The sequence below is a fragment of the Dipodomys spectabilis genome, unplaced genomic scaffold (genome assembly GCF_019054845.1).
Source record: "Dipodomys spectabilis isolate Male_0828 unplaced genomic scaffold, ASM1905484v1 ptg000140l, whole genome shotgun sequence".
Classification (NCBI taxonomy): domain Eukaryota; kingdom Metazoa; phylum Chordata; class Mammalia; order Rodentia; family Heteromyidae; genus Dipodomys; species Dipodomys spectabilis.
The window spans coordinates 15,799,391-15,818,488 of record NW_024870817.1 but is presented as its reverse complement, the minus strand read 5'-3'; positions in this window follow the sequence as shown (position 1 = coordinate 15,818,488).

Here is a 19,098-nt window from a genome sequence, read left to right as displayed (position 1 = left end):
GCAAAATTAAGCTTTTTGCATTAATGTTATGCAATGATTAGAATGCTTTGGTAGTTATTTGAATTTTTTAAGAAGCCCCTTACAACTAGTAAAAATAGAATCTTCCCTCCTGCTGATTTAACCCATTTATTGGAAATATTAAATTAATTATTTCAGAGAACTAGTGACTGGAGGGATATAAAGTAAGTTCTTTAAAAATTAACAGTCACACAAGTCGAATTTGCTCATCAGCAAGTCTTTTTACTTTGTCATAAGCAACCTCTTTTTTAAAATGAATCCCTAAAGATTGAGAAAATAATCTGGAATGGATAAAACTAAGAGGAAAAAATGCATCTTTTGTTGCACATAGGCACATGGAACTACCATTCTTTTATTCACAGTCAAAAAAGGTACATGTTGCTGCTGCCCAGTTGCTGTGTGTGTAAATTCTCCAGATCTAGAGGCATTTGCCCAATTAATTACTCTGCTGTTCAACAATGATGCAGGCTGCTCCTCCTCAGACCACTGCTGGAATTCATGCACACACAATGTCCTCTTTTCAGAAAATGATCCCAACAAGCTCTATAATTATTTTTTTTCTTTGGAAATAAAGGCATCAATTCAATTATATGTTAAAACAGTTTGTGGAGAAGAAATGAAAATGAAGCAAGATCTCTGCCTGCCTTCCTCACTAGCAAGCCAGAAGATGGCAACCTCCCCCCCGAAACTCTTGCCAGCAGCCAATTTTGATAATAAAAAATAGTAATTGCTGATCAAAATTCTTCACTGTTATCCTTAATTATTCTGTTGGTTTGCGATAGTTATATCTGTTAATATAAATGAAGGTGTGTTCTTCCATGTTCAATTATACATGCATCCTTCTGTATAAGCAGATGACTAAGCTATGATGTAGCAGATCAAAGAAATCTCTCTTAAAGATGCACAGCAGTTCCCTTAAATTGGGCTAATTAGCGTTGTAATTAGGTCACTCACATGATGACTTAAATAAAGTCAGAATAATCCAGGAATCATGTGGAAAGGATACCTAGTGTTGTGTCTTCCTCCTCTTTTTCTGCCTCATTTCTAAGTTTTCCTCAGCTGCCCAGCTCCCTACCTCCTAGTGGGGTAACCTCCTAGGGTAACCTCTGCCCTGAGTTCAACACCCAGGAGTGAATGAAACTTGAAGGATGCACAGAGATTGCCTGTGGGTGCTATTGTGATTGCCTTAGGATTTTAGTGTTGTGCAGGTATTACCAACTATAGATAGTTTAGGAAAAAGAATTTCCTCCTTTGTAATCATGGGAAATGAGTAGAAATTTAGGCTTCCTCTAACACTAACTTACCTGCTTATTTAATGTCAAGTATAATTAATGGACTTCTAGTCACAAACTTCCACTTTTAAACACAGAAATTGCTGAGTGAATCATATATACTTAAATGATTTTCTTTAGAGTTTTATATGTAATAGTTTAATCGCTTTTCTATGTGATATAGGATTCTTCCTAATTATATCAAGTTCCAAAAAAGTTTCAGTGTTTTATCTAGAGGAGGGAGGATAGAGACTAACAATGAAAATCACAGGAAAAAAAAAGTGAGCACTGAAGGGAAAAAAGTCAATAATTGAAGTCATGTTCATCCACTCTTTAAGTAGCTTTACACCATCTAATTGTCAGCTATTTTCTTCCTCAGTTTACCTTATTTGATATGGATTATTTCTATAACAGTAGATCGATGACTATGTATGAAACTGTTAGCCTTCAGCATTGATAGCGAAAGCCTGGTAACTATTCATAAAATGTTATCTGAGCTTTTCTAAAGGATTAACTTGACAAAATGAAGCTGGATGCAGTATTAGTAAAATTGCCTTAATATTTTCTGTGACATGGATGCATTTTAATGAAAATGCAGCTTATTCTTGGCATCTGCGACCAAATTAAGTATGAAGGTACTTGTGTGAACAGAAGAGAAGTAATGGGGCACCTAAAGATAAGCATTGAAGTGACTATGGGAAATTGATCTAAAGAAAATAAAATCTTCTTGTACTTCCTTATTTCCTTTAGTGGAAGGAATACAGGGAATGCAGCTTTAGCAATGAATCATGAGATACATAGGAATAAGTGAGTAGAAGGGTAATCAGGTAAGACTGACACAGTGAACTACTCTACATTTGTACTCTGCATTTGATTGCTATTAGAAATGGAGAAGGAAAAATTGCAGACCAGATTTCCTTTATGTCTTCTAAAAGAGAAAATATATTTTGTGTCAATCCTGAGGTTGGAACTCAGAGACTGGGCCTGAGCTTTTTTTCTCAAGGCTAGCACTCTACCACTTGATCCACAGGTCAACTTCCAGGTTTTTTTCCTGATTACGTGGAGATAAGAATCTCATAGACTTTTCTGCGGCTAGCTTTGAATCAGGATCCTCAGATCTCAGCTTCCTGAGTAGGGAGGATTACAGGTGTGAGCCAATGGTACTTGGCTGATAAAATAATTTTATATGGTGTTTATCACTTGATTTTTATGTTAAAAATACAAAATGCATAGATATCAAATTTCAAAACAGGAGAGAAGAGCAAAATCAGACAGAACCCAGTACTTAACAACTGGACACAAAAGAAGCCTCTGACATATTGGTTAAATGAAGTAAACTCTAAATTAAATAAGGAAATTGAGGGACAAAAAAATCATGGTTACTACTGATTGAGATAAACAAATATTTCAAAAGTTTGTGAGGAAAATTTAAGTTTCACAACAGTTTATAAACTAATAAATGCAAAACAGCCATGTTATACACATAATATACTGTGTTCACTTTTTCATTGTACTGTCTTTATTATTGTATTTGTTTCTTTTTCTTTTTCTGTATCAATATTGTAACTTGAACTCAAGGACTTTTGCTTGACTTTTTTCCTCTTACGGGAGTGCTGTACCATTTGAGCCACAACTCCATTTCCACCTTCTGGTTAGTTGGAGATAAATGTCTCTTAGATTTGTGTATTGGGCTGGCTTCCAACTTCAATCTTCAGATCATTGTCTCTGAGTAACTAGAATTACAGGTGTGAACTGCTGGTTATTACTGTACTTCATAACAAGCATTTAATCCTTCATCTATTCTTTCATTTTCTCACTTCTGGGTTCAAGGGGGGATTTCTTCAATCTTCTGAAATTGCAGACATTTGTGGCGTAATTTTATGTGAATGTTTGCATGAAGACTTATAACTCTTGCTAGATACCCTAAAAGAACTACACCTCCAAAGGTCTAAGATTCAGTATCCTGTAGACAATGAAGACTTTCTAATGATCTTCTCTTTATCATTTTATTATGCAGACTTCAGTGCTTGACAGCCTCATTATGCCAGTTATCTTTCAGCTGCCTTTTCTCTCTCCTGTTTTCTTCCTCCAACTCATCTTCTGTAGCAAATACTAGTACATCTGTCATGAAAACATCTGTATTGCATCTTAAATCCACCTTAAAACAAAACCTACTTTCATTGTACTTACAGTATCAGATTTAGATTTCTCATTTTGGCCTGAAAATCTACCTTGTACAGCCATTCTGTATCTCCTCTGTACCCACTTGTTGACCTTTGAAGAGTGACATGAAATCCCAGGACAGTACTAAGTGCTCTGCAGAAACAGACTCACCATACTCTTCCAAATGACACTGCAAGATCAATCCTATTCTGGTCATTTTTGAGTTTTGTAGATGTTTTATTAAATCTTGAAACTGAAGATTATCTGTCCAAACGTGTACAGTGATAATCCAGAATGTCAACCAATGAGCCTGGCTTCTACATGAGTTTTTAAGCCTTGTCACTTCATCTGGCCTCCATGGTGAATTTCTTGCCAGCATCAACCTCCCTTACTATATAAGAAGGGTGAGAGGAATGGGTGACTCTCAAATGAACAAATAACAATTCTGATCTGAAGCCTTTTTCATACTCTACCTTCCTTATTCTTCAAGGTTGGACTCAATTTTTGCCTCTCCTGTTACACATATGATAGTTCTTCTGTCAGAAGAACAACATTCAGAGCATTCTTCCAATCTTGTTTCTTGTGTTTCTCATAAACAATTTCACATGAGAGTTTCTCCAGCTGGATAATAAAATACTAGTGGACAGGTTCTGATTTTCCCTTTCTGTTCTGTCATCTTCAGTTCATAGATCCTTGCCTTTCATCAAGTTTGCTTTCACAAAATACTTATTGAGGGAATACATTTACATGAACTTCTAGAGAGTGTCACGTTTGAAAAATGATACTATAATTAGTTCTCTAGCATTCTATTATGTCTTGATAAAAGCTCTCAGAGATGGTGGCAGGTGGGCTTATAAACTACTGCTCCTCTACTGAAACTTTCTATGTTTTCTCAGCTTGCTGGTGGCAAATCATACAGTATCAAGAAATCATTCAGAGTGAGTGCCCTTTTGTGTGTGTGTGTGTATGTGTGTGTGTGTGTGTGTGTGTGTGTGTGTGTGTGTTCATTAAAGAACATTCTAATTATTAAGAATGGAAACGATGATAAGAAATGTTTTATTATCTATTTTTTTTCTTTGAAGGTTTATAGTCACTGGGCTGTTTCATCTTTCTAAACAAGAAGTTCTAAATAAGTTCTTGTTTAGAACTTATGTAGTAAAAAACAAAAACAAAAACAACTCTCCCTGATTCTGTCAACTTGTCCAAGGACTCAGATCTTGAGGCAGTTTCTGAGAGCAGTAACATTTTTCAGTGCTTTTAATCTTGCCTTGGGCCATGTGGAACATGACAGATCTTGACTGCTTGGGTCACTGTCATATTGCCCATCCACATATCTTATGATGGTGATTCTCCTTCAATATACCACACTCAGTGCCACTAGAGAGCCAGTCTGGAAGCAAAGTGCTCTATCCACATGCTTGAAAATACAGCTCTCAGGTAGACCAAACATGGACTTTCAATATAAAATACCTTCGTGTTTTCTTCTATGATATACGTAGAATACCTTGTGTTTTACATATCTGATGAAAATATGTATTGTCCATTTTTATCCAGATGTTACAAAAAGGTAATATGGAAGATACCTTGTATGAGTCATGTGACAGCCAATCAGAATAATTATATTATGTATAATATATGTGCCAATTTATAATGGAATGCTTTTACTGTCTTAAAAACCTTTTTCAAATATCTAAAAGTAACTTACTTGGAATCATCTAATCATCCAGTGCAAAACACCCAGGGGCTTAGATGCATCATTATAAATGACTCAGCTTTCCTTTTAATAGTTTAAAATGCAAGGCTTACACTAAATCAGGAGTCACTTAAATGCTTACAGAAGGAAGGCAGGAAGACAGATAATGAATGCTTGAAGAGGGCTTGGTGGAAATCTCTAAAATGTACTGAGGGCTGGTGTAATTTGACATACTTTGCCTGTCTAAAGAAAATAGCTATTGGTCAGTATCAGATGACTTTAGCCTGGAAGAATGAAGATACAGTGTTACAAAAACCTACACTTTTTTTCTGTTTTTTTTTTTAGGGTCTTTTTAAAAAAAAACTGAAAGTTTTATTGTAAAGGTGATGTACAGAGGGGTTACAGTTACATAACTCAGGTAATGAGTACGTTTCTTTTTGAAGTTTCTCCATATGAAGTTAAATACCAAATGCCTTGATATTTTGAAGGTAGAAAAAACTGAAAAAAAAACAACTAGGCAGGACAAATAAAGCAAATATGGGTGTGGTCTCTGGCCTAGAAGTACTCAGCTTGTTAGTGTAAACTGGTTGATCCATACATGCTTATTTATCCCATATAATGTGTAAGTATATATACAGCTATTTTCAAGTATACTGTTTCAAGAGCTCCTTTCTTATTAAAGTAATGTCACAATCAGTGTGGCTGACAGAAAACCATTTCCTTTGAGAATTTCTATTAAAAATAACAGGTGAGTAGAAAAAGAGTAATAGAACGTATTGTACCTTTAGCAAAATTTTGCATTCTGGTCCTCAAAAGGTATTCATCTATAGCATATGCTTTAAAATTAAGTAGAGTTTCCCAAATGGATATAAAATTGGGCCTACAGAAAGCTTATCACACACTGGACCAACCCAGAAAATGTTAAACAATTAACATTCCATGAGGATTCTAGTGTACCTCATCTTATTGAACAATGTCCCAGTGTTTTGCAGTGCAAAGGAGTATTTGTGCTTCTCATCCTAAGACTAAGAAAGAGACTTGATGAGCTGTTAGCCACAGGTAACTCAGAAGAGCATAGCTGTTTTTGGAACATACCACCAAGAACCTTTAAGATTATTAAAGAAATGACAATTGTTTGAACTCTAAGGACTTTAAAGATGATTTAAGTCAAGCATACATAAGAATTGAAATAACAAAATTATTGAACAAATTGATGCTCTCCAGACAAATAAAAATGACAGCAGATATGAACAAGGGAAAAATGGTCCTATTCTACAGTTCTTAAGAGGTAATAATAATAATACAGAACATGTTGAGGTATAAAATTATGAAATTTATCCACTAGAAATCATTTTAATATTGTACCAAATCTGCTTTGTTAGTGTTACGATCTGATTTGGACCAACAAGTAATGTTTTATTGACATACCCAATTAGGGTTCTATGTCTGTGTGGTTAAAGAGTAAGTACCCGCAAATATTATAAACAAATTAATATTTAGTTCAACTTAAGAACCATTTAAGAAAAGCCACTTTCTCTATATGTGAACAAATGATACATGTGGAAAATATTCCTGAGACATTAGGAATCAGCGAAAAAAGATGTGTGAATGAATGGAGCCAGCATGGATTGGAATTTATTTTGACATTTGATAATTTGATGACCAGGACAAGTGATCCAAATTCTATAAATAATCATGGGCAAGTTGTCAAAATTTTACTTAATCTCAGTTTCCTCCTGTGAAAATTTGAATTGTTTTGTGAGTTTCTGAAGACCAGAAATAATCAAATGTATGTCATAGCAACTAGCACCCATTATTATTTAAAACTATCATTATGAGTCACATAACAATTGTCACTTATCTTGTAAAATTCATAAACACTCTAGTAATGAATCTATTTCAAAATCACTATTGTAATTATGGAAGGTATCTTTTACATATTAGAAATTTAGGGTATAAAATTCTAACTTCTGAATTTCTTAAATCTTTTGTTCTAAATTAAGAAATTAAGCAGTTGAGGACCATAGCTACAACATATGTATACTTATACCATGAGTTATAATCAACCGTGTTTTTGACACAGTGTAACAAAAGGTAAGTTCTTCTAGAATCCCTGGAGAAAATTAAAATTATTTCTATCTCTGCGTGATTTAAAACACCTTGTTGTATATTGAACACATGTATTGGGTTAAATACAGCATATGCTTTCTCGTGGGGCATAGTCTCTACCCTATACTTCTCTTTAGAGTCAGACAGAATGGGGCATTGCTGCAACCCTGCTGTGCAGCCTAAAAAAAGAGAAACACAGCCTAGGAGAAGTGAAAGAAAGCAAACATCCACATCCCAAAACAGGAGCCGATGGAGGATGCATGACCAAGGACATTTATTAGATTTCTATATGTCAAATACTCCTAACATGCAAGGGAGGACAAGCTCCCTTGATTTGTGTTTATGTGATTGCAAATCATTCCTCCAGAAAATATAGAAAGACCACCCCCCAACTATATGTGCTAGTCAATTAATTCCACTGAAATATCTGAAAGAAAAATCTCAAAAATCAGATGCTGCAGCCATGCTAAAATTTTATCTATCTATCTATCTCTTATCTACTTATCTCTGAGTGAACCCATCCTACTGTAAAAGTAGAGAAAGTAAAGAAATGCAAAATGCAATGACTACATAGAATTGTTTTCATCTGAATTTAATTATAACACCTAAAGATTGCACCAAAAAAATCTCATTTTAAATTATAAAGATTTCATTTAGCATTTTATCAAACATGTTTTATGCATAATTCAGTCTCCACCTCTCTACTTTTATAAATGAGACTTACTTGTTTATTTCACTCAACACAGAAAGAATACAAAAGGAAGCATATTCGTGTGGGCTTAGTTAAGTTAAACTATACATTTTAGATTGTCAAAATGGTTCATTTAAATTTTTTAGTACTTATGAATTTGTTAATTTTCCATAATTCTATGTATCAAAGTTACTTTTTAAAGTGATCCAAGATGAGCAGTTTTTGGTCTAAAAAATTAGCTATACATATTCTTAGGCACTATTTCTCCTCTCAGAAAGCTATAAACATCTGCACTGATTACAATTAAAAACAATGTAAAAGATTATCACTTCAATTATAGCCTCTTGTTCTAATCAAAATTCAGTTCCATTCTCAGACAGCACCGCGTGTGATGTCCATATGCCTTCTTCTCTGAAATGAAACCTCCTTCAGATTTTTACTCTTTTTTTAAACAATGAATATGTTGTACTCAATTCATCTTTATCAGAAAAAAAGCATTTTATGTAGCTATAGCTTCAAAGCTCTTGGAAGTCTGTTTTTTTTTTTTCCTTTTTGTTTCTGTGAATCTACTTAGATGAAATAAAGAGCCATCATCATTAGGCTACTAAACATTGAAGTTTCCAACTATCCAAAGTTTATTTCTTTTAATGTGATTTAAGGAATATTGCTATGTACAACTCTCAGTAATATTGATTCAACGTTTGGGAAATGGCTGTATTTGAAATATACTCATAACAAGTATGGATATTACATAGAAATATTTCTCAGTATTTTACAAGTAGATTTGTTTTATACAGAGAACTGTGATTGTAGTACATAACAAAGAATAAAACATACTACTATGAAGTAAAACTAAACAAGTACAATAATTTTTAGAAAATATAAAAAGCTAAAATCAATACTTAAATTATTCTTAAATTAGTTCAGGTAACAGAACTATTTTAAAAATCAATTAAAAATAAATTGGCTACACTAATAGAATACATATATATGATCAGTAAATATTTCTCATTTAAGTTCGACATATTTGCCATGAATAAACTAGAGGAAAAAAGAATTTTGTGTGATATGAATTTCCTTCTACATTTACTTTAATGTGGAAATTTAGTTCTGATCTCTCTTTAAGTAAATTTACACTAATATTTTGTACAAAGTAGGAAAATTAAAGAACATTCTGTTTCGTCATTTTAAACAGTGCCAACTTCAGCATATCTGTTCATTATCTAAATTACATGGTGAAACACAGTGTTCAAAGAGAATTCAACTGAGGCAAATATTTCATACTCATCTGACAAATATTAAATTCATGTTTTCAAATTTCTGCTTTTTCAAAATTGGAGATTTGATTTGAAATATTTGAGTATTTTAGTATGTGACAAAATAAAAATAGCCAACATAAATTTATTTTCCTAGTGTGTGTTACTTCAAATGATTGAAAGGATTGAATTAATCCACTAGATCCTTTTAAATAAATACTTTAATTCAAAACATTCATCGGTCTTTGAATGCCAAATATATAAACTCACAGTTTGTGATTTTTTTATTGGTCTCCAAGCAAAATAAAATCTGAATGATTCTTGCAAAAGTCCTGTTGCACCATATCATACTTCGGTTTTTTTTCTACCAACAGACTCCCTTTCTGTGATTTTAAATTGAAACACTGGTCTATGCCTAAAATTTTGCAGCTGCTTGTTTTACAAAATTAACTATCAGTTTCCCTGTCTCATTAAAATGCATTTCAGTGAAAATATGGTAAATCTCTTTTTTTATATTATCCATGAAAAACATTACATGCTCAGTGTAGAATGGTGTCTAGCAATAGATGCAATAACTATAACATTAAAATGTGTGAATTGATGAGATTCAAAAAGGCTTGTGAAATAAATCTCATATAGGCAAAGAATGAAATATATGGGTTTAGATAAGTGGTTTTGACACTCATTATAGATGACTTGTTAAAAGAAGGTCCAGTGTACCTTTATACATGTGGTGTATACAAGGCCATGTTAATGACACTTTGCAATGAGGACAGTAGAGGGGCAAAAATTATCTGAGCTTGGAAACATTTGACAATGGATGTTCCAAGTTCTATTTGCACAGCAGCACACCTGGGAGGGTGGCAGAGCATCCAGTTCCTGTAGACATTGGGTATTTCCAAGAAGCAGAAAGGTAATCCTTTGACTTTGCCAGCTCTTATATACCCCAATAGTAATGTGCTAAGATTTTTTAAAAAAGAAATCCTTAAAAGATTCAAGAAGAAACAGTATTTCACATTTTAGAGAACACAAAAAGACAATTAAAAAAAAAAGTATGGGTGGGAAAAAGAAAAGTATAACAAAACAGGGTATAAAGAAAGGAAAGAAAAAAAGACATGAAGGGAAAGATGAAGGGAAGGGAAAAGAGGGGAATGGAAGGAAAAATAAGCTAAGGGAAAAGATGCAAAGGGAAGAAAAGGGAAGGGACTGGAAAGGAAGGGAAAGGGGAGAAGGAAAAGAAAATAAAAGGGAAAAGGGAAGAAAGGAAAAGGAAAGAAAAGAAATAGCTACCCTCAAACCCAAATGACAGTTCATTTAAACTGACTATTTTAATCTGAGGTATTCATGTTTTTCAAGGAAAATAACAAAGTCATATTTCTGAATTCTTTAACTAATTAGGGCAATTCTTTCTTCTCCACTTGCCTAAATGCAAACTGGAAAAGCTCCTTGAGATCAGCCTTGGAGACTTCTCACAAAGCCACTAGATGGCACGAAAGCACTGTATTGGACCTGCTAAATGCCACTGATGGGTGCAGCAGTGAGAGGTTTCTTCTCATGCTGAGGGCTCAGTGTTTAGCCAAGTAAGATGCATTTTTCTTTCAGAAAGATCTTTCTGTGTCGCACGACACTTTTCAGGCCACAAAAGTAGGTATTCTGCCCTCCCCATGCACACAATCTGAAAATGTCGAATTAAATTTGGAATAGTAAAAATTTACTGGGTCTTCCTGAGAACTTTACCTTTCAGCTCTTTCGGGGATAGTCTGCTATTTGTTATGCAGCCCTCTTTAATAGGTGGTTAGAGAGCAAAAGTCCCTTCAGCATTATGCCTGTGCTCAAACAACTGCAGAGAAAACTGCATAATCTCAGTCATCTATATTTTTTAATTTTTTTCATCAAGAATTCTCTTTGCTTTTCTTCATCTGGTATTGTGGGGATCCTCATTAAGGACTGTGCAATAAAAAGCTGGATTTAAAACTGCTGTCAAGAAAGGAAGTTGTCCCCTTCTAGAATCTTCTACCAGCAAAGCAAAAAAAAAACTCTTTTTGTTCCTCCTTTTCAAATACAATTTTTTTTCCTTACATAATGTTTCTGTCTGATCACTAGGCACCTTCTAAGCTGTCCTCCCCCCATAAACTTTGTGACACACATATTTGGTGTCTGTCCAATTTCCCAATATATTCATGAGATATCTATCTCCCTATACCTCTGCAAAAGGAGCAATTACCATATTCTTCTAGACATTATCAGTATCTGCCTTCACAAAATGTCCATTGTAAAAGCTGTTTTGATCTTTTGGATAAGTGCCTTAATTTAAAATAATAGCGAAAAGGTAAAATTAGGCCTCTATGCTCAGCAGTGCATGAATGACAAATCTGTTGTAGTTGGGATATATTTTTTTAAGTTCCTTTTAAAGTCTCATACCAAATTTACATATAATCAAAAATGATATTACACATTGGCAAACTGAAGTGCATAATTTATTTCATGTGCTACTGATATAGCCATATTTTTACATCTAATGGGTTTTATAGTTTTGATATAATACAATATGATTCAAAATCTGAAAGATTTCTAACAGCAATTTTTTTCATTCTTATCTACTCTTGAAAAGTTTTTTCCTCACGAGATGTATCCTTTTTCTCAGAGTTAGATGTATCTTTATTTTCAACTATTACATACACTTATGAAAGCCATAGGGTTCTTTTTAAATCAGAGCATCCAATTAAAACATTTAGTAAAACAAAGATTCAATGATTTAATCATACCACTTCAAAATGCAAATATTAGAGAAGCAAAGAGCAAATTGGTAAAACTTGCTTCATGGACAATGTTACATCTTGATTTTGGCCTGTGTGGTACACATTTATGAGAATACAAAATTAATTTATGTTGTCCATCTATGAAATGGGTTATATGACTTACATTTTAATTAGTTCTTGTCTTTGATGTCATTAAAATCTTTACTTTGGAGATGATCTCCCAAACTCTAAGGTTATTATACAGTAAGTAGCTGTATAAAGAGATCTTGAAATAGGAACTCTATGTAGGCACAGCTGAGATTTTTAACTTTTTATTTTGCATTATTCATAGTAACAAGTTAGCCAATAGTAATGGAGCATAAGCGACATAAAAGAATTTAATCATTTCAAATTGAGTGATAATAAGTGATTTCTTGAAAATTCTTGAATTGTGGTTTCAGCTAGCTTTGAAAAGCTGCTGTTTGTTTTTATTTATTTTAATGACATCTGTTTTACATCGGTGAAATGCAGACCTACTGTGTGCCTGGAAATCCAAGTGGGCAGTCATGTATATGTGTTCAAAACTGCTCAGTCAATTCTGTTTGAATTCTTCAGAGAAGTAACAGCTTCTTACTGATTTTGAGAGAGGCTACTGCAATGCTTACTATATTGTTCATTGCAATTAACTATCTTAATGTAACCTTTTTGAGAACTTTTTTTTAAAAAAAGAAATGAATAAACTATTCCAGAAAATAGAAACAGGGTCATTTGTAAGTATCTATGGTGGAAGATGATAGGTTCAAGTGGCAAAGATAGTTGATCTTGTGGTTTGTCTTTTGGTATTCACAGTCAGAGTGTGATAAAACGTAGTATAAAACAATTATGTATAAAATAAGCAGAAATTAAAAGGGAAAATGTTGTAAATTATTTTATAGATGGAATAGATTAAGCAGAAAAGTCCAAATTCAAACTCTGTTTGGAGCCACACCAAATAGACTTAATTCGCATTTAAAACTATCAATAAGGCAGTGGTCAGTTGTTTTCCTATCACATCAGTATTTATCAACTGTAAGGGGAAAAAATCTACTAATCAGAGTCCCATGGAAACAATGAAACATTGGGTGGGTTTAGTTTCATTGATTTTATTTTTCTGAGGGAGATTTTTTTTTTACTGTCAATATGGGTTGGGCTATTAGGCAAAGCAATTGAATAAAAATAATTTAACAATTAAATATTTAAATAATTGAATGCCATAGTTGTTCCTGAAACAACCATATGTGAAATACCAGTTTGTTAACAGAGAAGAAGCTCACAAACTTTTCACTTCATGATGGGATGAAGAATTGATGCAGCCACTATATAAGAAAGCCTAAACAGATACATTCCAATAATTTTGGAACCATTAATAAAATAATGAATAAATTATCCTTTTGTAGTTTGGAGTATCATACATTTGAGTCACACTTTTAAAATAAAAGTTTTATATTAAGTCATGATAGAAATTAGATTTTAAAGAAGATTGCAAAAAGTATAATGTGTTATAGAGAACACTGTCATGTTTTAAGATGACTAACATTCAAATTTCTTTCACTTGAAAAATATAGAAGAATTTCTTTAAATTCTTCCCTGTTGATTTGGAGAAGAAATCCCACTTATTTGTTGATAATATTTAATTCCTTCACAGAAACTTAAGCCAACTTTCCTAAAATCAAAGGACCTACTTTGTCAATATATTTCATTCTAGCTTCCGAATTTTTTTTAATGTTGTCCCACAATGCACTTCCCTAAATATTTAATCAACATCCAAGTCTGGATAGCCTCCAAGTTAAAACTCAGAGCCACAAGCAGTGTTTACTAGAATGCCATCTCAGAACACTGAGTTTTCCATTAGTCTTTAACTAAAAAAGTCTGTTTTTCATTTTTGTGAGGTATAATAACTAATGAAGTTAAATAAAGTAAAATAAAAACCATACCCCAAGACAGTCAAATAAAATAAATACTGAAGCCTATTATTTTAACACACCAGTACAATTATCCCATTGTTCCTCTGACTTGTTATGTGAGTAAATTGTTTACAGAAAATATAGCATCTTCAGCAAAGAAGGATGACAGTGAGAGATGAGAGAGAGAGAGAAGCAAGAAGTAAGAAAGGGAAGAAACAGGAAAGGAAAAAAGGGAAGGGAAGGAAAGGAAAAAGGAGGAGATTCAGATAAAATGGAATATAGTCATTGCAACAGGAAATATGACATAACTCGAATTAATGATAATAATACACTTTATGAAACCTTTCTCTGCCTCCATTTCTTTCAGATAAATATATGTGCACAAATAATCTTCTTCACCTCATACACTTATATAGGCTGCTGCTCCAGATTGCCATGAAGGGGAAATATGTGCCATTCCTTAGATATGATCATTTGCACCCGAGGCTGGCCAGAAACTAGCCAGAAAAATTCAACTGCTTTTACTAGGCTATTTTCTACATTGTTGGTCATTAAAATGCCAATGACTGGGGCTCATCAAAATATATCCTATCCTGGACAAAGAAAAATAATATTGCAGGTAATCAGAACTAAATTAAGTCCTTGCCCAAGTTTGACTGAGACATTGTATAGATTAACATGACATTGTCACTAAAATGAACTTAGGTGAGATGGAAGAACAAAGGGAAACAAACTATATGAGAACCGAAAAGAAAACAAACAAAGCAAGATTATTGTGATGTCATCAGATAGTTCAACAATTTTCTTCATTAGTCTTCTAGATTTTTATCATTTATTGAGTGATTGCATTGTGCTCTACCCCAAGCATATGTCCTATGAGTAGGTTGTTGTGAGTCAGAATGAAAGGGGGAAAAACAAAAACCTGCTAACAACTTTGTCAAGAATCCAATGGCTTCGGTAGAATTAGAATTCAAGACATCAAAAACCTCAACCCCCAATTTAATCCTTTAACCACTAGGCCACACTCTCTTTCAGAACAGTTAATGGAAACAACATTACCCTTTTTGTACAGATGTAGATGCCCTATTGATCTGTATCACATAGCACTTAACACTGGGTGATTTGGCTAGGAAAAGCAATGTTCACTGTTCCATGGCAAATCAGACAACAATGCTAAGATTTGCTATAGAATCAGGAAAATAGCATGAGAGATGGGGAAACAAACAAGCACAAAGAAAAAACCTCATCTGCATGTTCTTCACAGCTAGTTTTTACTCCACAAGAAAGCAGAGTGGTAGAGTGTAACTGTATTAAAAGTAAAACTATTTCTGCCTAACATAGATGTGGATCATGGGACTGGAAACATAATAAACCAACAGCTGAAGCCCACATTGTTGCCCTCTCCGACTCCCCTACCTCATTTAGAAAATGACATGTTTTTCTTCACAATGTTTTTCCCCTCCTCACTCTTTAGTGGCAGTAATGCTGAATGCTCTTGACATAATTCTTCGTTCACCCCTGACAGTCATTTTTTTTAATACTATCCCAGCAATAAAACACCTGACCTTGAGTCTTTCAAATGGCCATTGGCTTGGGTTACCCCAATTAGCTAGACTCATTGGGAAGTGTCCAGAGCAGTCAGGTGCTTCACTCCTTGCTAAACTCAGCCTTGTGAGTGAACACATCAGTTTATTCAGGTCAATATTAATTTTCTAGGGGATTTCTTTATTTCTTCATGACTGAAACACAGCAAAATAACAGCTTTAAGAAATAATCTACAAGTAAATAGAATTCTGGCACCAACTATTTCTATTTGAATGTGGCCTATTAGACAACATTCTACATCACTAAGTGTTGCTTTCCAATATCTCAAGATAATTGAGAGAATTATGTGGAAAAGCATCAATGGAAAGCTTATTTTATTTACATATAAGGAGGTTACTTGCTTGTACAGTGTAACAAAAACACACATGCACTCGTGTGCAAGCATAATACATCAGTTATACCGATGTGTCTAGATCAATATATTTTTGGAGTTACTGATCTCCTAAATAGATAGATTTTTCTACCCCACCTCTCCCCACAAATATGTACAACCAAATATGGAGGTAGAGTTGTTACATGTTTGTGTGTGTATGTGTGTGTAAGTAAATGCATAATTTTGCTTCAGAAATAAGTTGATAGTTATATATATATAATTGAGGTTTCTCAGAAAACTTTTGCAAAAGAATACTGATATGGGCATACTCAATTTAAATGAAATATAAGAGAAATTATGAGTCTGTTTGAATCTTGCTTAAAGAAAGTGCCTTTTAATTTTTAAATTATTGAAAAATAACACTTTATTCTAAACTAAATTCATGTTTATATATGAAGTTATAGTCATCCTTTTGCTCTCTTTATTCTGTATTGAATAGTAACAGAACCCTTCACAAATCTTTCAGAGACTATATATGCTGTGCAATTTTATCATAAGCCATATTTTATTCTTTTCTCAAAGGAGTAAACTGTAAGCTTTCTTAAAAGATAACACGGGATGTAAAATATGAAATCCACACAATCGAAGTGTACAAATAATGCAGGCTGAAATAAGTGTCTCTTCAAAACACTACAAGGTTCCTTTTGATATTTAAGCAATGAACATGTGAAAGTAAAAGAGAAGTTGAATTTAGTTAATGCAAATGAAATTAAAACCAAATTGGCTGTCACATCAAACTGATGTTAACTATGTAAACATTTTCTGTTTATGAAACTACACTGTAGAGGATATAATATTGTAAAAATAGGAATATTTCCATGTTCATTTAAAATAGAAATTATAAGGACAGATTATGAAAGAGTTGAAAAGCAATGCCAGTTTTCCATGTAATATTTAAGTGACTATGAATCATGAATAGTACGCACACAAACTACTAAGAGAAACACACATATACACACGCATGGTGGTACACATGCATGCTTCTCTGGGCAGACAGTATCCCATTACATCATTGCTTCAAATGCATTTATTCTCTCCAATATTGTTGGCTGTTTCAGGTTAACTACCAAAATCATTTGCCTGAGAAGCGAGATTTAATTGTCTTACAACTACCTCTGTGAGGTACAATAGGGATTACAAGTACCCATTGATTATACTATTGGGTAGAATAAGGGACTCTTATTCTAGCATTTCTCATTCATTTTGTCATTGCATTCTCTTTGAAAGAGACCAAATGGGTCCCAGCAGGTGAAAGCAAAGAAACCTGAAAGGCCCCCTTTGATGAATGACAATACCACAACCACGCTACACCCCCCCTCCCTCATTTTTGGAGATTATAAAACCTTATTAAATCATGCCCTGTTAGATATTGATTGAGAGGGAGCTAAACTAAAACCAACAATAGCAGCATGGATCAGAGAGCATTGCTTTCATCAATGGGCACTAAACACAGCTAAGCTTTTCAATCTCCTTTTTCCGGGGGGGTGGGGGAACTGCATTTTTTTTTTTTTTTTACTATTTACTTTTGTTTAAACCATTATGCCAGAAAGTCATACAATTATAGCTGCTTTGTCAGTCAAGAATAGATTGTGGTTGTCTAGCACTTCATCTTTTTGAATGTAGCAGTGTATTGTACAAACAATATTATACTTGGTTAAGATTCAGTATTATTATGATTATTTGGGGGGGTGCAATTCTGAGTAATTATCATAATTATTCTTGACTCTGGGACCCCTTTGATGACAAGGCGGCTTTAAAGTAAACCACTTGGACATAACAACCCAAGATATTTGAAAGGAAAGTGCTGCCAGAATCAGAGGTAAAAACTCGCCATATTTTAAGGCTATCCTGATTATCAGGCTGTTTGCGTTCCTGGGCTGTCTTTCCTGCCATCTGTGAGCACCACAAGCAAACAACCTCTTTATGACAATCACTTCAGTGTAACTTGAATATGTCTGCTTTTGAGGACTTGTGCAATAAGATGGTGCTAATTAACTGTCAGCCTTCTTAAAAAAATATAATAAACCAGTAGACTGCACTTTTGAAAGATATTCTACCAAAAAAATTTACAAGCAAGAATTAAACTTCTGTACCAAACTTTGCAGGCTCTATTATAAGTAAATATATTTACTTTAAATAATTTTCAGGTGATAAAGTTTTTCATTTTTCTTGTCAGTTGCCTGTAGGAAATAATATATTTTTCTCTCCAATGGCTTAATAATTTTATCCCACACCCTCCCCCCAAAAGGAAAGAAAATCAAAAGAGAAACATAAAAGAGAGTAAAAGGAAGGAAGCGAGAAAATATTTATATGTAAAGACAACCATGCCGCTGCAAAAAATTGTAATTGCATGGATAAATAAAAATGAGAAGAAAAGAGAAAATGCAGCTCATGTCACGAAAAATATAATCTGAATTAGAAGCAGCAGACATTAAAATTATTAGTTTAATATCAAAGATAAATATTTTCCTCAAGAAAATAAAATATTTGTAGAACCATCATGATGTACAATAAAAATGACATTTGAAAACAATTCTCTAGCAGCTGTAATTGCCATAGAAGACTATAGTAATGAAGCTTATACTACTTGAAAATGAAGCATTAAGAAGAAAATTTCCCAGAAAATAAATGAAACAAGAATGAAAAGTTTTATTTTCTGATTTAAATTTGTCTCTGAAACTTGATTCTCCAAAATACACAAGAAAAAATTAAATTTGATACTATAAACACAGATATGAGAAAAGTACAAAAATACCTTGTTTTGGGGCAAAATTTTATTTTTTCATATTGAAAAACTATTCAATTAAAATTAAATTACTTTTATAATTTCTATTTTATTTTTAATTACTTAAAGTTGACTCAAACCTTCTCAATATTTTCCATTCATGGGATTTCCTGAAATTGTTCGCATGGACTTTGAAGCCAGGCCTTGTATTCTTTTAAGTAATAATTTATAAATCTTATTTTTTCATATGTTATTGTTATCTGCCACATAAAAATTAACCAGTAAGTTATTTCTATGACATTTAAATCCACATATCTAATTATTATTTTAACAGATTTTGAACTAGATATTAATTGTCAAAAATTCTCTTTATTGTTTGGTGCATACATTTTTATAAATGCTTCAAGTCGGTTCAAAATCTTTAAAATTTCATATAATACTAGATATAGGATATAGATATGTGCAAAATCTATTGCTGATTTTTCTTTTTATGAAATTTGCAGTTCTTTGCAA